Consider the following 24841-nt stretch of genomic DNA (forward strand, 5'->3'; position numbering starts at 1 on the left):
AGGTACATAATAAAGAAGACATTTTCTATTTCAAGAAAAAATATTAGTTGTCGTTTCATGAAATGTGCCTACTTAAACTTGTTTATTGGTTACAGTTGGAACAAGACATGGATAACTCTATATAATTCAAGATTATGGGTGGTCCCAAAATTATTAAGTCAGGTGTTGTCCCCGCACATAATTTGATTGTCAACTAGATAGAAAACGAGCTTTTTCTCAGCCTGTGAGGGAAGCAGCCCTTAAAAGGGTTAAACGACAACTTCTTGAAGATGCCGCTTCTACATCTAAGTCTGTTCTAGAGGACAATTATGATAAGAGACAGTGTGATCCTAATTTCACAAACTTAGTTCAATCAGGACCTGAAATAAAACCAACCAGCTTTACCTCAAAAACGATATCTCACTGAAGGTATTCAGTGTAAATTTCAAAGGAGTGTTATTACAGTCGAGTTGTCACCATTACAAATATATAATAAGGATACAGGAACTTCACCTATAAAAGACTTGAAACATTATTTGAAGATATAAAAAGTGAATCAGAGAGTTCTGTATTTGAAGATAATAGTGAATACAGTGGTAGTGATGACTATTGGTACAATGAAAGTGATTCTGTATCTTGTGATGAAGATGCGAAAGAAGAGGAAAAAAAAAACACTTTAAAAGTTTGTCTCTGATCTGAATTGTACAGTGATGAAGTGTCAATACAGACCTAGATTATATACGTTTCATTTTATACGTTTTAGTTAATGGAAATACAACACAAACAATGCATCTATTTTTAACTCTAAAAAAGATAACAGAACACACATTTATGTCTCTTGGAGATGATTTCGCCATAAGCGAAAGAAATGCTTTGAGAATATTTGCAAAATCTGTTCCATTAATTAGTAAATATTTAAGATCTTGTATTTTTAATCCCCAAGTTAGTTCAATTAAATTAAACTTACCCTTAGCATTTCAATTATTAAAGACGATTAAAATGTACTATACAATCCCCAGAATAACCTAATCGCTTTGTTTTGAAAAACCCTCATGAGTAATAGTACTTATGCGTTTTAAACCCTTTAGAAAAGTAGAAATTTCTAAAGATTTATAAACTTCACTTTAAAACTATACAATTAATTGTAGAACTATACAAGAATACAAATACTACCTGGTAATTTCCAATTAAATGCGATTAAAACATATACAGTTCCCGTAATACTCTAATCGCGTTGTTTTCGACTCCTAGCCCGGTTGACCGTGGTCCATGACGTGAGACCAATAGAAACACGATCAAGCGCCTCGTAAGAAATTTGAATTTCATAGCATTTTCAAAGCCTCGTAATAAACGTATGGGTTAAAAATATTTGTTTTTTTTTTGCATGCAAGCGTTTTAATATCATGTTACCTTATGTTTTTAATATAATTTTAATATTTAAAAATTTATGCAAGTTCCCTATTCATTCACTATTTTTGATGCTTTGAGTAATATCTTTACTTTTATTTTGATTTTTAAGTAGGTTCATAAAATCCTCTGATTATGATTATTTTTGTAGAATTAGGAATGGCTATATAGGAGTATGACAGGTGAATGAGTTTCTGATACATTTTTATACTCATGTAGAAGTTGTCAGTAGAAGAACTCAGTAGTAAGTAGTAAGACCTTATTTACTCCTATTAGTGTTGTATCGGATAACTTAAAAAAAATTGAAATTCTTTGTTCTTAGTGTATACTGGTCTTCTAACACTAAAATATTCTAAAGATAAGTAGGGTAACGTAATGGACGTAGGCGTGTATAGAAAAAGGTTTTAAAATGTCATGAGGCAAAAGGGAAACTTTGACATTGAATGACCTTGGCCTTGAAACCGGTTTCCCCCACCCTACTCCATAGGAACCGGTCTAACCGGTTTCCCCCACCCTACTGTGTTCCAGAACCGTACTAAAATACTCCGCTAAAATACTCAAAATGTTATATTATAACAATATAAAAATTTCTAACAATGCAATGGTTGACGCTTGGATTTCATGTAACTCTGAGTAGGAATCCTCTTGTTTTACTCTGAAGTATCTTTCAGTTAAGTATGATTATAGTATTTATAAATACCACCTAGGTAGTGCTCTATTTAATTTATAAATAAGCCTGCATGCCGTAATTTTGGTGTACATCCAAGAAGATCGCTGAATAGACTTGTTTTTTCCTCTAGTGCTTTTTCAATGATGACATATATTCTACTTATCTGGTCTATCGTTAAATGGCTCTCTCCAAAACCAAACTGGTGTATTGCGATAAATAATTTCTTTTCTTCAATGATCACCTTTCGTCTTTTTGTTAGGATATTTTCATATAATTTCGAAAGTATAAGCTGCAATAAAATAGGCCTGACTTTTTGCCACTTTCCCCATTTTGCCATCATACTTCAATTAAAATTCTGCATTAACTAGGCATGTAAGCTTAATAATAACTTTCCTTGGTAATTATTTTAATGTTGGCATGTTATAAGATCAAACCATGGAGATTTTTTGGGGTTGATATTCACTTTTATTTTCTTAGCAATTTCTAGTTCGAGTTTGGCAAGCGAGGCGAGAGGTCGTGTGGCAGGTGTATTGGCGATAAGGTAATTTCGAATTCGAAACCTATCACAATAAAAACACCGGTTTTTTAAAAGACCTATCGTTATCGATAATCGTTAAACTTAAAAAGCGTTCTTGTGCGAAATAAAAATAAACTTCTAAGTGTATAATAATAATATTTATATTAGTGCTGAGGTTAACATTTAATTTAAAATGGCCAGTGGCGGAACAGGAACAATCCGAAAGGAAACTTATAGAAAGAATGAAGAACTATCTGATAGTGGCGACGAAGAATCTAAGAAGAAAAAATATAAAGAAGATAAATTATATTTTGAAAAGAGTAACCTGACGAGACGAACACCGAATAAAAGCAACGACACAAATGAAGAGATGATAAAAATGATGCGGGAAGTTATGTGGAAAAATGATGAAATGATGGCAGAAATAAGAACCATACGGAAAGACCAAAAAGAAACGATGGAATATATTAAGGAGCTGAAAGAAAAAAACGAAAAATTGGAAGAAGGTTTAAAAATGGCAAACAATAGAATAGAACAATTGGAAAAAGATAGACGGAGAACTAATATAGTATTAAAAGGCCTAACACTAGATGCTACCGACGGAAAGCCTGTAAAGGAGTCAGTAGAACACTTCATAGGAAGAAATCTGAAATTAGAGGTCAGACTGAGAGGAGCGGTGAAGATCGGCGACCAAATCTTTGTAGCAGAAATGGAAAACCTAACGGATAAGATGAGTGTACTAAAAAACAAAGGAAAACTGAAAAATCTACAGGGACAAAAGGTGTATATAGAATCAGATTTAACAAGAAAGGAAAGGGAAATACAAGCAAAAATTAGGAAAATGGCAAAAGAAGAAAAAGACAAAGGTAATACTACGAAGATAGGATATATGAAACTGGAGATTAATGGAAAGGAGTGGAAATGGGACCATAATAAAGAGAAACTTATACTAACTCACAGAAATATCGGGGAAGGGACTTCAAAAAACTAAAAGAAAATAATGAGACCGGACCCACAACAATGACAACCAAGGCAATGAATGGGAAAAGCGATAGGGAAAAAGATGATGCAAAGGTAAACAAGGATGAAAATAGGAAAAAGGGGAAAGCTAGATTGCAGAAAAAAGGAGAGATAAAAATGGGAACATGGAATGTGAGAAGCATCAATGGAAAAGAGGAAGAACTGGTAGAAGATATGATAAGACAAAAAATAGAAATACTAGGAATAACAGAAACGAAGATGAAAGGAAAAGGTCTTAAGAAAATACACAAAGGATATTGGTTACTTTGGGTAGGAGCGGATACAAAAGAGAGAGCAAAAGAAGGAGTCGGGATAATAATTGCACCGAATAGACTACAACACGTTATAGAAGAAACATATGTTAACCAGAGAATATTATCGGTGAAAATTAAACTGATGGACGAAGAAATATGGACAATAATAACAGCCTACGGAGTAAATGAAGATGCAAGAAAGGAAGAGAAAGATAAATTTTTCGAGGAGCTCCAAATGCAAATTGATAATGGGGAAGAAAACATAATTGTAATGGGAGATCTAAACGGTAGAGTCGGAAACAACAACAGCGGAATAGAGGAGTGCATGGGAAAAGAAGGAGAAGAAATGCTAAACAGAAATGGTGAAAGAATAATAGAAATATGTATGGAGAATAAACTAGTTATAACAAATACAAAATTTAAACATAAAGAAGTACACAAATACACGAGAGTACAAGACAGCAGAAACGAAAAATCAATCATAGATTACTTTTTGGTAAGCAGCAACAAATGGAAAAGAGTACAGGATACGAAAGTGAAAAGAGGCTCGGAGATTGGCAGTGACCACCATCTAGTAATAATGAGAATGAGAACAACAGAGGAAAAAGAAGAAAAGAGAAGAAAGGTAGTAAATGAAAAAATAAAAAGTTACAAATTAAAAGAGGAAATATATAAGAAGAAATTCCAAGAAAAATTAGATAATACTTTGAAAGGTAGGGCAAAAAATACAAATATAGAAAAAAAATGGGAATATCTAAAAACCAGCATAATCAAAGCAGCTGAGGAAACTTGCGGGAAAGCAAAAATAGCAAACACTAACATGAGGAGAACAGAATGGTGGACGGAAGAAATACGAGAGAAAATAAAGAACAAAAAAGACAAATGGAAAAGATACCTAAGCACAAAACACCCGGAAGATTACGAAGCATATAAAGAAAAAAGGAAAGAGGTTAAAATAGCGGTGAAAGCAGGAAAGGAAAGGTCATGGGAGATATTTGGACAAAAAATGACAAAAAATTATAGGGAAAACCAAAAACTCTTCTACGGCGCATTAAAACAACTCAGACAAAAGAAAGAGCACACGATGCCGAATATAAAAGACAAGAATGGAAACGTACTAACAGAAGAAAAACAAATAATGGAAAGATGGAGAGAACATTTCAAAGGGCTAACTCATGTAGACAAGGACAACATAGGGGAGATACAAGAAAGGAATGAAGAACAACAAGTGGAATCCATAACAAGAGAGGAATTAGAGAAAGCAATAGAAAGAGTAAAACTGGGCAAAGCACCAGGCAAGGATCATATCACCCCGGAAATGATAAAATTCATGGGGACAGAGGGAATGGATAGCATGAAAGAACTAATGAATGATATCATAAATAGAGCAGAATTACCAAGGGACTGGAAGAAAGACATTATATTACCAATACACAAAAAGGGAGACAAGAGAAACTGTAATAATTACCGAGGTATCACCATATCAAGTATCCCTGGGAAGGTATTAGCAAGAATACTAGAGACAAGAATAAAAACACAAATAGAAACAACTATGGAAGACACACAGTGTGGATTCAGGAAGGACAGAAGCACGCAAGACCTAATATTCACATTAAGACAAGTAAGTGAGAAGGTAATCAAGAAAAATAGAGAGATACATATGTGCTTCATTGACCTGGAAAAGGCGTTTGACAGAATCCGAAGAAAGGACGTTTGGAAGACACTAACAGAAAGGGGAGTCGACAGACACATAATAGAAGTAATAAAGGATATGTACAAAAATAATACAAATACAGTAAGAACCAATAACGAGGAATCCAGAGAATTTTCTACAAGTCAAGGCGTCAAACAGGGATGCGTGCTGAGTCCACTGCTATTCTCAGTGGTACTGGATGAAGCGATAAAGAAAGCCAAGAGAAGAATGAGAAAACTAACATTAGGATACTGGCAAATGAAACAGACTCAACTATCGGAGCTACTATTTGCAGACGACATGGTATTGATAGCAGAAAACAGAGAAGACTTACAGAACAATCTTGAAATCCTAGAAGAAGAACTATCAAACATAAATATGAAAATTAATACAGAGAAAACAAAAACAATGATAATTTCAAATACGAGGAAGACACACGCAATAGAATTAGACGGGAAACAACTAGAGCAAGTGGAATATTTTAAATACCTAGGAGTAATAATCGAATCAAATGGTAAACAAGACATGGAAATAAACGAGAGAATGGGACGAACAGGAAGCTTATTTAACACTATGAAAACAACATTTTTTGGGAAAAAAGGGATACCGGAAAAAGTAAAAACGGCAGTCGTTAAATCAGTAGTTAGACCAACAATCATGTATAGCAGCGAGACATGGACATTGACGGGGAGACAAAAATCCAGAGTCAATGCTATGGAAATGAGGTTCCTGAGGAAAATAGCAAACAGAAAAAGGACAGACAAAATACGAAACGAAACAATTAGACAAAACCTAAAACTAGAACCAATCAATGAAAAAATAGTAGAAGGACAACTTAGATGGTTCGGGCACGTGTGTAGAATGCCGAACGAGAGGCTAACAAAACGAGTGTTCGAAACGAGAGTGCAGGGGAAAAACAAAAGAGGGAGACCAAGAGTTATGTGGGTAGATGAAATCAGGAAAGAAGTCGAGAAGAAGGGATTGACATTGGAAAGTGCAAGAAACCTAGCGCAAGATCGGAAAGCATGGAGACTACAATGCCAAACTCAACTCCACCAGCCTTACACCTAAAGGTAGAAAGGCTTAGGACTAAGTAAGTAAGTAAGTGTTGTATCGGATAACTTAAAAAAAATTGAAATTCTTTGTTCTTAGTGTATACTGGTCTTCTAACACTAAAATATTCTAAAGATAAGTAGGGTAACGTAATGGACGTAGGCGTGTATAGAAAAAGGTTTAAAATGTCATGAGGCAAAAGGGAAACTTTGACATTGAATGACCTTGGCCTTGAAACCGGTTTCCCCCACCCTACTCCATAGGAACCGGTCTAACCGGTTTCCCCCACCCTACTGTGTTCCAGAACCGTACTAAAATACTCCGCTAAAATACTCAAAATGTTATATTATAACAATATAAAAATTTCTAACAATGCAATGGTTGACGCTTGGATTTCATGTAACTCTGAGTAGGAATCCTCTTGTTTTACTCTGAAGTATCTTTCAGTTAAGTATGATTATAGTATTTATAAATACCACCTAGGTAGTGCTCTATTTAATTTATAAATAAGCCTGCATGCCGTAATTTTGGTGTACATCCAAGAAGATCGCTGAATAGACTTGTTTTTTCCTCTAGTGCTTTTTCAATGATGACATATATTCTACTTATCTGGTCTATCGTTAAATGGCTCTCTCCAAAACCAAACTGGTGTATTGCGATAAATAATTTCTTTTCTTCAATGATCACCTTTCGTCTTTTTGTTAGGATATTTTCATATAATTTCGAAAGTATAAGCTGCAATAAAATAGGCCTGACTTTTTGCCACTTTCCCCATTTTGCCATCATACTTCAATTAAAATTCTGCATTAACTAGGCATGTAAGCTTAATAATAACTTTCCTTGGTAATTATTTTAATGTTGGCATGTTATAAGATCAAACCATGGAGATTTTTTGGGGTTGATATTCACTTTTATTTTCTTAGCAATTTCTTTTAGAATAACTTTAATAATCTAAAAAACTGTAATTTTTCTAATAATTTTAATATCTAACGTAGTCATCTTCTTTTGTTTTTGTAATAAGTTCATTTTCAAATTGACACTCAAATATTTCCCTTTTGCCTCATGACATTTTAAACCTTTTTCTATACACGCCTACGTCCATTACGTTACCCTACTTATCTTTAGAATATTTTAGTGTTAGAAGACCAGTATACACTAAGAACAAAGAATTTCAATTTTTTTTAAGTTATCCGATACAACACTAATAGGAGTAAATAAGATCTTACTACTTACTACTGAGTTCTTCTACTGACAACTTCTACATGAGTATAAAAATGTATCAGAAACTCATTCACCTGTCATACTCCTATATAGCCATTCCTAATCAGAGGATTTTATGAAACTACTTAAAAATCAAAATAAAAGTAAAGATGTTACTCAAAGCATCAAAAATAGTGAATGAATTGGTGAAATATTAAAAATTTTCCTATAAAATTGTGTGAATTTGATTTTTTTTACCACATATGTAGACAAATTCGTTGCAGTTTCTCAGAAGTATTGGAAAAGCGACAAATTATACACAGATTCGGAGACATTCGGTCAACATTGCAAAGAAAGACAATCTTTAAGTGTACTTGTAGAAATACATCTGAGAATAGTTAATATGAGGTGCCGTTTTTTTTAAACGTAGTTACTGCTGCATGATTAAAATGTTAAAAATACCCTGGCAAATAGGAAAAGTACGAAAAAATACGAAAGATACCCGGAAAATAAGAAAATTTCAACAAATAGGTGGAAAATACCAAAAATACGAAAAAATACCCGAAAAATGCGAAAAAATGCTAAAAATACTTGCAAAATTCTAAAAAACACGAACTACACGGAAAATACGAGAGATGAGGAAATACGAAAATACCGAGATACATTCGGAAAATACGGTAAATGCTAAAAATACCCGGAAATGCGAAAAATGCGAAACACATCTGTAACTCAACTGTTCATCATAGAGATATATTTATTTCATTGATCAATTAACTGGATGATGGGGTAATTATGAAATGGGTAATATTATTGATAATGCAACAGTATACATATTATAACCAAAGAAACGATATCTTAACAATTTTTTTGAAAAACACAAAAAATAAATAGGAACACTGAAATCCTATCTCCAGCTGGGTTTTAAGATTTACACTAGAAATTTTAATTCTTGTTTAGACTAAATAAACAAGATTTACCTATAACAAATATTCATATGTACAAATGTACATACGTATGCATAATATGTACATACTTTTGTATGGCTTTACAACACTTTAATTTTGTATCTTGTATCGTTTCTTCCATACACAAATATGAATGACGGTTTTAACCTGATCCTGATGGCTTTGCCTTTTCGTTATTTTAGTAATTTCGTTAAACATATATGTTGTGTCAGTAGTTCTTGCGTGTAAGATGCTTATTTCATATGTCATGTACACTTATGTTTGTAATTTAATTCCTGGTTCTGTTATGTATTATTTATATAATTTCAATATTTCATGTTTTACAAGATTTTAATGAAACTGTGAAACAGTAAACTTTCCCAATAAAACTGTGCGAATTAGATTTTGTTTGCTAAATAGACAAATTCGTTGCAATTTTTCAGAAATATTGAAACATGTACAAATTATTCGACGGGACATGTAGATCTATGAAAAAAGTTTTTGCCTACATGAAAAACAGCAGAGTACAGAACATAACATAAATTTCAGCAAATTAGGCATAAAAATAAAAACAAAAGTACTTACCGTGAGGTCCAAATTATCATCAAAAATTATTTCATTTGTAGACGACATTTTTTGTTGGTGAATATATCACTAATGTAACAATACAGTAGGTACTGATAAGTGTAGTGCCGTCTTGACCTGTTTTATATTAAATTAAAACGCCTAAGGCATGTACTGGACTTCCCAAAAATTGCATCTTAAAAACAATATTTTTTAAAAACAATCAACAAGTTATGGTAATTTAGAATATGTGTCTGCAGATATTGACCTGGTGGAATGCACTCTTAGGTATAAAAACCCGACGATTTTGCATATGGATCAACAGTCTGTGGTGAATTTAAAAATATCCCGGTAAAAATCAGTAAATATGTTTTATGCAGACCTATGGTGAGTGGTAATTTAATGTTTGATTTTCTATTTCTATATGATTCTATGTATATGATTTTTTATGAGATTTCCATATTATCTGGTTGGTATATTTTTTATGTGTCAATTTTTCACTATACGAGGTACCTATAAAGTTTTCTAAAAAATTGTTATGTGATATTAGCTGTTTGATCTATTTATTTATTTAGGGTGACTTTAAGTAAGTAAAATTATTATTTCAGATATTTTTACTATACGAGGTGGCTATAAAGCTTTCTCCACAATTTTTTCTGTGATTTCGATATTAGCAGCTTGATATATTTTTTTATGAGTGTATTTTTGATTTTTCTTTTAATATTTATACAGGGTGATTTTTAATATTAATAAAGTTGTATACCAACGTTTTTTCGTGCTCTCGATATTAGCTGTTTGCGACAGGACAATGACAGGGCAATGAAAAATACACGGATAATACGAGGAATCTGAAAAAAATCCGGAAAATACGAAACCTGCTAAAATACCTAGAAAATACAAAAAATAGCTAGAACTCTGCTTCTCATCACAGAGAGATAGTTATTTAATTTATCAATTAACTGGATGATAAGATTTAACAAGAAATTTTAATTCATGTTTACACTAAATAAACAAGATTTTTTCATCACTTGAATTTTGAGTCTTGTACATACCGCATTATTTTCGTCCACACAATATGTATCATGATGTGAAGGTTCTAAACTCATTCTTATGTCTTTTGCGTTTTCGGTATTTTAGTGATTTTATTATAATATGTTATGTGTCAGCAGTTTTGCTTTTGTAAAATGCTTATTTCGAATATACACATACTCCTATATTTGAGGTTCACTAAAATTATTATTTTCTTAACCTTTTTGTTTTGTATTTCTATTACATAAGTATTATTTATTTAATTCACTATTTTCTATTTTGTAAGGATCTTCATTGCATAAAAATATTTTTCATTTTATCGTAGATATTGTATTTTTGTGTCATATACTGAATCATATATGGGGCTAGAAGGTTTTTTTTTCACATATCATTATTTGTTACCGTTAATTTTTAGCTTCATTTGTTACCTCATGCACTCTTTCTTAGATTTGTATTAACTAAATATTACTGGTTCCCTGTTATACGTATTCTGTATTTAATTTCGCGTTTTCCTGATTTTTTCAGTATTTTTATATATTATATTATCACTGCTTTTTTATTTGTGTAGTATATTGCGCTTTTTGCTTTGCTATATATTTTGCTACGTATTTTTCATAGACTTTTGTTTTTAACGCCAAAGTCTATCCGACTAGACACCCTTAAGCTATTAACAAATTTTCAGCTTGCTATTAATCAATTTTCATACGCGGGATCCAGACCTATTAAGTTTCTTCATGGTTTTAATGGGTTTTTGTTATAAGGTGTAAAATTTTTGTACACAATTTGTTTTATCTTATTTATTTTATTAGATATTTGTAATTTTTATGTTTTTTTATGTTGAACTTTGAGACTTTATACTTTTTATTTGGTACGTTGTTACTTTTTCTTGTCTACGGTTTGTATCATTTGTTCAGTCTTCTTATATTTCTTCATTTTATCACAGTCAATCCCCGTGTGTCCAAACCATACAGGAACATCTTTTTAAAAGTACATATTGGTATTATTAAACTTTATCTTCTTCTTCCTTATGCTCTCATCTTAAAAGAATTTTTAAGGTGTGCTATATACAGCTTCTGCCTTGAATAATATTTCTATAGGTATTTTTCTTCTGTGCAGGGCCATGTCTCATTTTTTCTCCTCTACTACAAGATTTGATATGTCAGCCTTAACGCTGAGATAGTTTGTTTAGGTGTCATTTTTAGTCTTTATTTCTCACATCGGCCATCTTTCTTGTCATGTATTTCATATCTTCCTGATTATTTGTTAAAGTGGTCTGGTCAAGTGCAAATTGGTGTAGATTAGAGATGCATCAAGTCAAACTAGTTTGATTTTACTCAACAAACTTGACTTGACTTGAAAATCAAACTTTTTTTATAAAAAAGTTTGACTTGACTTGATTTCGATATCCGTAGGTTTGACTTGAATTCAAACATCTCCAAACAGTTTGAAAAGTTTGAATATTACGCAACGTGTTTATTTGTTCAGTGACGGATCAACGGGAGGGGAGTAATGGGGTGGGGGGGGGGGGAATCCCTCCTCCCAACATAGTCCAAAAATGGTTTTTTGACAAATTTCAATAAACATAGAAATGTATTGGCTGATACGATATTTAAACCGCAGACAGACAAATAAAACCCAATAAACGCGCCAGTTAGGATAATAATTATTAAGAAAGCTTATAGCGTCTTATAGTAGGTATGATACAATTGATCCAAATAATGGCATAAACCAGACATCCAAAGTGAAAGTTATCATCCAACACCAAATTGTTCTATATGGTCCACATAATGTTCAGAAAAAAGTCACACCATTTTGAGCGTCGGGTTTGAAGGGGAGAGGGGGAAGATATCATTAAATTCGTAGTTATTTACGTTTTTCGTCAATATTTTTAAAACTATGCGGTTTAGCATGCACAACCTTTTATACAAAAATGTTCTACATTCAATTTGAAATAAAAAAGGGCCAATGCATAATCCTTCTAAAATGGACGGTTCCAAAGTTACGGAGGTAGTAAGTATAGTAAAACTGGTCAAAAAAAGGCCTAACCCAAACATCCAAAGTAAGAGTCTTCCTCCAACACCAAATTGTTCTATATGGTCCACATATTGTTCAGTAAAAAGTTACACTATTTTGAGCGGTTTGGAGTAGGGCTTACAATACCGAGCCAAAATCCTCAATACCGGTATTTGGTATTTAAAATTTCAAATACCGGGATCCCGGTATTAAAACCGGTATTAGGTATGAATAAAAAATATACACGTTATATTTATACTATCCCAAGTTGTTATATCGACTTGTTATTAAATAATATATAAAACCTATTAAATTTTGTTTTAAAATGAGTAGATGTTATTTATAAAATTAGATAGAGAGTAGGAATAGATAGATACAAAAAATGTGCAAATAGAAAAACTTATAAAAAATATTTGATTCTTGGATAAATTTTGCATATAATAGGATAGTACTTTTACTTTGAAATTTGCTATTTGTAAATTAATTTAACTTTAAAATATATTAATACAAAGATTAACTTACTGTGACAAATATTTTATATGGATTACTCTGTATTTAGACCGCTATATATTTTCAATTATTATTAATAATTAAGAAACTAAAAAATAAGTGAGCCTAATTTATACACCACAATACACAAAAAAATGAACAATAGACCTGAAAATGTAAAAACAATTCTGATTAATAAATCTTAAAGCTTATCTATAAAATAAAGTAGTCTAATTTTAAATATTTAAGAATTTTTTTCTACAACCGTGTTAAAAATGCAATTTTTAGCACTCCATACTAGCGTTAAAAATGCTACTTTAAGACACTAGTGCTTTAAAATTTTCATGGCACTGCAGTTCGTATTGACCATATATGCAATTTTGATGTAATGTAAAAAAAATATAAAATTGGAATGTCAGTCAAGTTCAAGTAAAAGTTTTTGTAGATATTGTCCTGTAATTACGTTTGTAGAAAAAATATTGTATGATATGCTTGTTAAAAAGTACATTTTTAAGGCACTCATGTGAATTGCAGAATGAGCGATAGCGAGTTTTACGAAACTTTTACATGCGTGCCTTAAACGTGTACTTTTAACACTTATATCATAAAGAACTATTATATAACTCATTTTATGTATTTGTATAGGCGAGATTTAATAATTTGGCTGTGGAAGCTGATATAACCCTTCGCCTTAAATTAACGACATTTACGCTTTTGAAAGCGCTATACTTGACTTGTATGTGTAGTAAACGTGTTTAATACATATTTTTTACAATGATATTGGTTGTTTATCTTCAAAAATAATTTCTTGTAGGAGCAAAAAATATCTTGGAAGAAAGTTTATTGTGCATCAATTCAATTTTTATAAATTAAGCTAATACCGAAATTTCGGTAGTTTTATTATAAATATCGGTATCGAATACCGGACAAAAGTCGTCCGCGATCCCGGAATTCCGGTATTGTAAGCCCTAGTTTGGAGGGGAGATTGGGGAGAAATCGGTAAATTAGTAGTTTTTTTACGTTTTTCGTCATTATTTCTAAAACTATACTTTAGCGTAAACAATGTTCTATACAAAATTGTTCTACATAAAATTTAAAACAAAAAAGGTTCTATATATAATTGTCATAAAATCAACGCTTCCAGAGTTACGGAAAGTGAAAAGTGGAGGTTTTCAATATTTTTTATATTTTTTGGGCAATTGATGATGATTTTGGGTAGTGAGGTTGACGTTTCTTTAAGGGCTTATCACTAACATGCCACTGAAATAGCAAATTTTATTTACAAAACACAATCCTGTTAAAGAAAATTTCTTTCATCAGTAATAATATTATAAATTGCCCAAAACATAAAAAGTATCGAAAACTTACACTTTTCACCCTCCGTAACTCTGGATCCGTTGATTTTGTAACAAATACATATGTATAGAACCTTTTTTTGTTTTAAATTTTATGTAGAATCCTTTAGAAACCGCATAGTCTTAGAAATATTGACGAAAAACGTAAAAAACTCCGAATTTACCGATTTCTCCCCCCCCCCCCCCAAACCCGACGCTCAAAATGGTGTGACTTTTTTCTTAACATTATGTGGACCATATAGAACAATTTGGTGTTGGAGGATAACTTTCACTTTGGATGTCTGGGTTTGGGTCAGCCATATAGACCTGGATCCCGCGTACCAAAAAGAAGTTGATTAATAGCAAGCTGAAAATTTGTTAATGGACAGCCGGAGTGATGACGTAGAAGTGTCAATTTTTATGACATATGTCATGTCAGAGTTTTCCAAACAAACGTTGTTTAGTGTGGCAAATTTGTATTTTTTATTGTTTTTTCAGTTTTTACAGACAATATTTCCGTTTTTAGCAATATTTAAGTATTATTATAGTTACTACAACAATTTTAGAAGGCTGTGTAAATAATAAAGCATAACGTTTTATATAAATAACAATAAAATGTACAGTCGGAAAAATGAAAGAATAGGGCTTTTCATTCACAGTCATTTGTTTCGAGCTTCTGTCACTTGTCGTATAATATTAAGATATCTACGTCATACGTCTTTGGTTTTTACTATTTGTATATTCCCATAACGTATGACGTAGATATATTAATATTTGATGACACATGACAGAAGCTCGAAACAAATGACAATCGATGAAAAGCCCTATACGCTCTGAGCTTCGCTGGTGTCGCTCCTAGCGGTTACTAATTCAACTTTTACTGGTAATTTTTAAATTTATTATTTAATTGTTATCGCTTAATATTTACAACGCAAAAAAGTAATTAAATTGTAATCGATTTTTTAAAGATTTTTCTAATCATTTTGACGTTCTATTGATAAAATATCAATTTCTTACTTCGGATACTTTGACAATAATCGTGTAGATGGCGCTAAGATTATAATAGATTATTTATAATTAGATATTAGGGAACATTAAAAAAACTTAAATTCAGTATTTAAAACGTAAGTATATTTAATTTAAAAATATATACCACAGCTTTGACCAACTAATATTGTTTATAATTAATGTTTTTAATTTTAATTTTAAATTAATCACTTTGACATTTATGTCAAATTTCCGGTAAACGTTTACAAACTTGTCACTACTGGCGTTCGCGAATTTGTAAATATCCCCTCTACCTACGAGCTCACAGCGTATACCCATGAACGATCACATCAATCACATACAATCACATATTTTGCATTTGCTGTTCTTTTTCTATAAATAACAAACGAGAGAGATAGATTATTAATTATCTTAACAATATGTGATTGATGTGATCGTTCATGGGTATACGCTCTGAGCTTCGCTTGTGTCGCTCCTGGCGGATTACTAATTCAACTTTCACCGGTAATTTTTAAATTTATTATTTAATTGTTATCGCTTATTATTTACAACGCAAAAAGTAATTAAATTGTAATCGATTTTTTTAAGATTTTGCTAATCATTTTGACGTTCTATTGATAAAATATGAATTTCTTACTTCGGATACTTTCACAATTATCGTGTAGATGGCGCAGATTAATTTATAATTACATATTACGGAACATTAAAAAAACTTAAATTCAGCATTTAAAACGTAAGTATATTTAAGGTAAAAATATATACCACAGCTTTGACCAACTAATATTTTTTATAATTAATGTTTTTAATTTTAATTTTAAATTAATCACTTTGACATTTATGTCAAATTTCCGGTAAACGTTTACAAACTTGTCACTACTGGCGTTCGCGAATTTGTAAATATCCCCTCTACGTACGAGCTCACAGCGTATACGCTGTGAGCTCGTACGTAGAGGGGATATTTACAGGTAGATATATTAATATTATGTGACACATGACAGAAGCTCGAAACAAATGACAATCGATGAAAAGCCCTATTCTTTCATTTTTCCGACTGTATGTATCGGTGAAGTAAGGTTAGAATTTATTTGTTTTTTAGAAATTTTAGATTTTATATTTTATTTTATTTTTTTAGATTTTATACTAATTAAAAAGTCTTGAGATTCGGTAAAACCTTACTTTTCAACGTGTTTACAATCTTTGTTTGCAAGTGATCATCATAACACTGAATATAGCCGCAGTTGGCTGTGACGTCACACTCCGGCCGTCTATTATAGCTTAACGGTGTCTAGTCAGACAAACTTTGATGTATGGGAACACTGGAACAGGAGAAGTTTTAATTGTGGAACAGGTTAAAAATTTGGAACGTCAGACTACGTAAACGTTCCATGTATTTTGTCGGACAGAACTTCCAATTGATTTGTTACCATTTCATTAAACTCTCATGCAAAAATCAGACTGGTGTTTATCACCAACTGGGCATTTTAATGAGTGGAACATGAAGAACATGGCAAATGACACTAATCTTGTTAATTTAGTAATAGCAGTCTGATTTTTGCATGAGAGTTTAATGAAATGGTAACAAATCAATTGGATGTTATGTCCGACAAAATACATGGGAGGTTTTCGTAATCTGACGTTTCAATTTTTTAAACTATTCTACAATTAAAACTTCCACCGTTCTAGTGTTCCCGTACATCTAAGTTTGTCCGACTAGACACCGTTAAGCTGTTAAGCTATTAACAAATTTTCAGCTTGCTATTAATCAACTTTTTTTTGGTACGCAGTATCCAGGTCTAATAACCCAATGGTTAGTTTTGAATTTTAAAGAAATACCAATATTGTATTTTCGAGTGAACTAGCAGCTTGGTACCAGATGTTTTGGCCCTAAGATAAATAAATGCCTTTTTTAATAAAAGAAAGTCATAAAAATTCCAAATCTTTTTATTTGGAGCTGTCCATTGAGACACATGTTAAAGGGCTATTACATCTTCCTATGTCAATATTTAGAACGTTCTGAATTCAGGATAGTGTAATCGCATTTAGTCAGTTAGCATCCTAATTAGGATGGTTTTCGACATTTTAAATGGCTAAATAGTCGGGACTATAACGTCGCCCCCGTTAGCGAAATTATTCCGACTCGATTTTTTTGCACAAACTTTCTCAAAAACAGGTCCGTATAACAAATCCACAGTGTGCCAGGCGGTGCAGTGGTCGAAAAATTGTTTAAATAATTTTTCTATACAAATTCACAAAAATAATTGTTTCATTTCGAACAAATTTTTTAGATAACTTGGGTCATTCTGAGCAAAAACGGTTTCTAGTCATTTTTCTCTAAAATTGATTATTGTCGAGATAAACGCGATTTAATGTTTGAAAAATACAAAATGCGAAAATGGCAATTTTTAAGGCTTAATAACTTGATTAAAAATTATTATTATGAAAGTAAAAAGTGACCAAATCAAAGATTAAAACCCCCTTTTTCAAGATATTGAAACTTAAGTCATTATTTTATTACGAAGCTGTTATTTTTAATTACATATTAACAATTAGCGCTATAGGCTGTATCGTCTACCCGGTTAGCGAAATTATTTCGATTAGATTTTTGAAGTTATAGGTTACTTCTTTACGATCGAGAGTGAAATTTTATAATACCGGGCGCATGCGCACACAGACAGTATGTAGTTCGTTGCTAGTCTTTCAAGATATGTATGTACCAGCGCTGTCAGCGCCAATAAGTCATTAAAAGGATATATTAGTGTTTTTAGTAAATGTATTATTTATTTAATTTTTGTGTCTTTGGATTTGTCTTTCTCGGCAATAAGATATTTTATAATAATAGTAAATATATTTAAAGTATTTTTGTATACTTCACTTGGTCTATTAAATTTGTCAGTATGTATGAGAAATCTTGTAACCTGTCAAAGCAAAGGGAATATAGCTCAGTGGTCGAGCGTGTGACCGGAGATCGAGAAATCCCGGACGATTCATATTCGTTTTTTTTATTTTTGGTATTGTTTTAATAAAAAATTTTTAAAAGTGGTAGGTAAGAAAATTAGTTTAATATTTAAATAAAATACAAATAACCTGTTAAGTATATTTATTTCTTTGAAATTATATAATAAAAGTATAACTTCTTACGTGCGTACAAAGTACACACACATTCTTTTTTTGCACAAACTTTAACTTCATGTATTACGTACCGCAATTTTTGAAGATTTTTGTCCCCCCCCCCTCCCCCAACCTGCGTTACGTAAAGGCGGAGATACATATCCGCGCCGCGAACTCCGCCGGTTAATGTCCGTTAAAATTTTTCATTTTGACGAACCTTCCGCGATCCAGAGGAAACTTACGAATATTTAGTAATTGTAGATAATTAGTATTAAAATGTGGGTGCCTACATTGGATCCTTTTGTCTCCGATCAGATCCGATATCGGCCGACGTCGCGAGTAGCTTCTCCTATTCTCATCGAGAAGTGCTTGGTTTCATTCCGATTGGTTGCAAGTTGAGTTGCTAGTTGGTTGCAAGTTGGGTGCAAGTTGGTTGTAAGTTGGTTGCAAGATGGTTGCAAGTTTGTTGCAAGTTGGGGGTTGCAAGCTAACATGTTTAAACATATTCAATGTCATCATCTCATTTTCATTTTCGACGGTAAACATCAATAAGTTTGATATTTCCTTCTGACCACTCCATTACTAACAAATATTCAACTCAGGCGCCCCAAAACCAACAGACCACTCGCAAACCCGTCCAAATACGTATTGCGAACCATCAAAGCATTTGTTGAAAAGCCGACAGAAGTTAGATCGTGGTGCGCCGTGTGCGAGCCGTTTGTGTGCCACTTGAAAATACGTACTAATCTAACAAATAATATATGCTGCGCGCGAGCGGCTCGCACACCGAGCAGAGCGCATATGTATACCAGCCTTAATACTTGAACGTCCCCTTATAACAAATCCACAGGTTTTTTCACTTTTCACAGACAATTTTTTTTGATAATTTGGGTCATTCTGAGCAAAAAAGGTCTCTTGTAATTTTTCTCTAAAATTGATTGTTGTCTATTTACACGCGATTTAAAATTAGAATAATGCGGAAATAGCCATTTTCAACGCTTAATACCTCGATTAAAAATGATTATTATATAGCGCTAATTGTTAATTATTAAAAATAATAGCTTTGTAATAAAATAATGACAAAATTTCTTCAGGCTCTTGAAGGAAAGGTAAACTTTGATTTGGTCACTTTCTGACTTTCATAATAATAATTATTTTTAATTAAAATATTAAGCCTTGAAAATGGCTATTTTCGCATTTTTCAAATTTTAAATTGCGTGTAACTCGACAAAAATTAATTTTAGAGAAAAATCACAAGAGAACTTTTTTGCCCAGAATGACCCATATAATCTAAAAAAAAGTATACGAAGTGAAAAAATTGATTTTTTGAATTTGTTTAAAAAAATGTTTAAAACAATTTTCCGGCATCGGCACCTCCCAGCACCCTGTGGATTTGTTATAAGGACCTCTTTTTGAATAAATTTGTGCAAAAAAGTCGAATCGGAATAATTTCGTATGGGGGTGACGGTACAGCACCGTCTAAAATCGTATGGGTGTACAATCAGAGCACATCTGGTACCAACTGTACCTTTTGTACCCAAAACGATAAACATGTCACCGACACGTAATTATTCACTTAACACGTCCGTCACTCAAGCTGGTTGTTCAAATCTGATTCTTTTGTTTTTTTACCTGTTTTTAAAAGTTTTACCTACTTAAACCGAACCCCTGTGGTTTTAACACTTGGTTTTCAAACCCTGTCTTTGTGCAGTCTTTTATAATTTACGATCCTAAATTTAGGATGGTGTAATCGCTAGCTTTTTTGACTGAATTTAGTGTCCTAAATCGTATCCTGAATATCGGTCCTGAATTTAGGATAATGTAATACCCACTTTACTGTGCTTGATCTGCTAAATACAAATTTTAAGATTTTTTCACTTGAATACTATTTTGTCCTATTGTAACATGAACGGAGCGTGAGGGGGCAATATAATACAATCCAGGGGTTCTATGTAAAATATAAACGAAAGTTGAAAAGGTGGAAGATTGTGATTCGGTAGTGTTTTTATTTAAGTTAAAAAACAATGTTACGTAATGCGCTGTTCGAACCATCCTACCCCCCCCCCCCGTGTAACGCGCCGTAACGTTTTACATGACCCCCCCCTCAACTTGCGTTACGTAATACTTGAATGCTACCAAAGTAGATTAAATTACACTTTGTATGATAAAAAAATTATCCAACGAATTCTTTGTTTTAATCTAGTAACACTCAAATATAAAAAAGTTATATGGATAAAACGAAACTAGCCAGCAAGCAGTTCTAAGCATTCAGGAATAATTTTCAAGAAATTTAAATTTACGACCCTATTTTGATTATAATCGCTTCCTGTATTAAGTTACTTTTATGTGGCACTCATTGTATTATTAATTTTCTTATCTTAATCGGCAACTAACATGTCAATCTCGACAAAAAAGTATATCTACTAAATAAATTATTTTTCAAACTCTTTCAAACTAGTTTGACAAACAGTTTGAATTTTCAAACCTGTACGATTGACCAGTTTGACTTGACTTGAAATATTTGTCAGAAGGATTGACTTGAGTTTGACTTGAAATTAAGTCAAACTCAAGTCAAGTTCAAACATTCAAGTCAAACTTGTGCAACTCTAGTGTAGATACAAATATTATTCAACTGTATCACATATGCTGAAGGTATACTCTAAAAAATCTTAAGAGTACACGGAGCAACCTACTTTGTTACAGCAATTTCTGGTGATAAGTTGTTGACTGTGTTCCCATACTTATACCTATTAAATCGTGTAATTTATATTTGATTACATCTAAATTTGCTAAGAAATATGTAATACTGTTAACACATATATTGTAAATCATGTTAGAAGTTACACTTTTGGTACATCCTGTACACTGATTTTATTTTCGAAATATATTATAAGTATTATAAGTTGTTTTTTATGACTTTCATTTTATCATAATTTTTCTACCTTCCAGCGATATGCATTTGACTAAATTAGTTAAAGTTTGTAAATAAATACAGTATACACATTGACAAATACTTGATATTCATGAGACTTTTTACAATAACCAATGAGTTACACTGTTTTATATTGTTTACAATTTGAATGTATGTGAGAAAATGTACGTGTAGGAACGGAGTGATTCCCATTCAAGCGAAAATTAGATTTTAATTTTGCTTTTAATGATAAAACGTCACTCTAATAGTTGTTCTATAATGTTAAGCTATTTAACCATCCATACATTTGACTTCAAAATGAGGTCTTTGTTGGGGGTTGGACTTTTGAGAGAATTTGGTCATAAAGAAGGAAATGTAGAATTTTTGATGAGCACTGGATGTAATGGATAAGGGTATTTATGAAGTCGTGGACTACCTAACGAAAAAATAAGTTAATTTTAAAGTTAATAAAAACATATTTCAATATATTTTTCATACTGAATGTAACTAGTCAATTAACCTATTCACTCGGTGTTCTTATATTCTTGTTCGGTTCTATTATTTGCTAAGTTTTACATTCGTATTATAGCAGCATGATTTTTTATCGGTATTCATAGATATTAAACTATCTTATTATTGTTTTTGTTCCTGTTCCAAAGAATTTCGTTAAGACTTGCTATTTAGAGCTTCTGTCTTGTAGTATTCTGATATTAATTTCTTAATTCTCTCTTCCTCCTCGATTGAATATTGTTCCTAGATACTGTTTCTTCTGTAGAAGATTCTATATCCTTGTTATTCGCTAGTACAAAATTTGTTATGCCTCTCTCGATGTTATTTTTGATATTTGGGGTTTTTCAAGTGGTAGTCCAGGGCCCCATTTTTTTATATTTTTCAGCCAGCTTTCCTGTCATATATTCTTTTATAACTTGTTAATAATGTTCAAAGTTTCACTTTTGTTACAATGAAATCGGGGTAACGAAAAGATAAGTCAATTTTTAAAGGTAATAAAAACATACATCAATATATTTCATACTGAATGTACTAGTCAATTAACCTATTCACTCAGCCTTATATTTTTGTTCGATTTCTATCTATCATTCGATAAGTTTTACATTCGTATAGCAATATGATTTTTTATCGGTATTTACAATTATTAAACTATGTTCCTGTTCCAAAGAATTTCGTTAAGACTTGCTATATACAGTACGTAAATCGTTCGGCTGGGGATAGAGAATATACATTGAAAGAATTGTGGCAACTGCGCTAACCTGTGTTCGTTGAAGCTTCTGTTCGAGTACGAGTTTTTGGTGCAATAGAGCTGTTAGAACGAATAGATTGAGTGACTTTTGAAGCAAGGCTATCCATAAATAAATCAAAAACAAAGTTAATAATTTTACTTTAATTTTTATGTTTTATGCAAATTTCAAAACTACACAGTTTTCTCATTCCCTTAGGCCAAAAATATTTAGCTATTGCATTGTCATATTTTGGCGTTTATTTGTGTCAGTCGAAATGAATTGTCAATTTTGAGGTTAATGCCCCTTAATGCAAATAACTATATTGTCATCGAGAGAGCTCAGTTGCCACTAGTATCTCAATATAATACAATGTACGTATTTATGTATCTAAATATATACAATGTATGTTCCCTATGTCCAGCTGAACGATTTACGTACTGTATAACTTCACCCTATGGACGCTAGTGATACGATTTATGAAAAAGGAATGGGTAATTTAGAATGGATATATAATTTTAATGACATTCCTCATTCGATACTGTCAAATATGTCGTTTATATCGCACTCAGTCGAAGTTTTTTTCATCGATGAATTCAATTTGTTTTACGTATAATACCATGTTATTTGAGGTCACGTGTAGAACTTACTTAACAAAAGTATGTATTTACCAACTGACTGGACATATGGAAATGTCTGTTTGCACATATGGAAAAGAATGTACCAAAATCGGTGGTTTGGACTTAGCGAAAGAATTTATCAGTATTGTAGCTACGAGACAATATCCCAAACCGCCAACTACGACAAAACTAAGGAGTGGCTGATGCAGTAGAGAGAATGGTAACACTGAATTTGAACTGGGCAGGTCACGTGGCTCAAATGACGGATAACAGATGGACAAAGCGGATACTGGAATGGAGACCAAGAGTCGACGCCTACCGAAGCAGAGGTCGTCCACCAACACGTTAAACTAATGATCTAAAACGTTGTCATAGGAATTGGATGCAAGAGGCACAAGATCGAAACAGATTGAAAATTATAAGGGAGATGTCCAGCAGTGGACAAGTGAAGATTGACTGATGTAGGTATCAGTGATATACTGACATAAACCTATATTTAAACAATGGGTGGTTTGCACATAACAAAAAAAAATGACAAATTTGTGTTCCATATTGATACATCGATATCTTGTACCTAGGGAGATAATGTAAATATTGAGAGTTGTATGCTAGAAACAATGATTGCTGGTTTGGATATAATGAAAGAACGGGGGACCTTTGTATAATAATGTAAGAAATATTTAAATGTTTATGTTGTGTACTGGATATGCTATTGTATTCTATTTTGTACATCCTATTACAAGATACCTCGCATGTCGCAATTTGATCAATCAGTAAAATATGTTTTAATTTTTCTGTCATTGTATTCTATTTACCCAATCCTATCAGGTAACACATTTCTCCTCTTTGTACATTATCCCGTTTAGGCGTTATAAGCTTAAGGTCTTTATAGAATGCAGTCATGTTTAATGTTTCTCTGTCATTTTATTTTATTTTGTAAATCCTATTACAAGATATCTTGCAAGTTGTATGATGTAGGCTGAACTTTAAGATAAGCTGTGGCGCTCTGTGCTACGTAAATGTTGTGTTTTACATGCCTCGTTTTGTGTCAAAATGATAAAAATATCATATTCTATATAAGAGAAAATATGTACATAATTCACACGAACTTAGTCATTATTCTTCAATAATATGAAAGTATACATTTGATCTGTGTATAGTAGTAGACGTGATGAGGAGATCTATGCCTAACAGTGGTTGCCATAAGCTGAGGGCATCTTTGGCATGATGGCATTTTTTGTGTGTGTCCTCGTATTTAACAATATATAAGGCTTAGGTTAAACAACACGAACGTTACGTTTTATCAGATTGGATCTCTATGTTTAGCAGTGTATTAGCAGAGACCTGTGTAGTGAATATTCTGTGGAGTTCTGTATCGATCAGGTTTTGAGTTGAGGAAATACAAATTCCGTAAAAACTGTTAAACAGAGAAAATAGTTTTTAGACACTAATTACCACAGTATTTAACTTTAAATTTTCTGTAATGCCTATGAAAATTTCTTCTTCTTTGGTCTATGCAGAATGCAGATATTATGTATTTCTACATTTTTACTTTCTCCTTAGCTATAAACTGTTATTAGAAATTTGATTAACAGTAATTATTACTCTTTGCAAATCAATCAGACTCTTCGCAAATCTAACAGAACCTATTAATAAAAATACAGTAACCTTTATACTGAAATCTGTACATACCTACTCCAAGAATGATTCATCATATATCATACATATTTATCATCGCTCCGAAAGTGATCAATTATGAAAAAAGGTAAGAAGATTGCCTCGATGGGGCAGTG

General features: G+C 32.1%; 1 protein-coding gene across 1 annotated transcript in view; it reads right to left on the reverse strand.

Moving 5' to 3' along the window:
* The window catches only part of LOC114344837 (phosphatidylinositol 4,5-bisphosphate 3-kinase catalytic subunit beta isoform), a 998515-nt gene that overhangs the window by 963540 nt on the left and 10134 nt on the right, over positions 1 to 24841 (reverse strand). The gene's annotated exons all lie outside the window — the stretch shown is intronic.

This window comes from Diabrotica virgifera, chromosome 2, assembly GCF_917563875.1.
Source record: "Diabrotica virgifera virgifera chromosome 2, PGI_DIABVI_V3a".
NCBI classification, from domain to species: Eukaryota; Metazoa; Arthropoda; class Insecta; order Coleoptera; family Chrysomelidae; genus Diabrotica; species Diabrotica virgifera.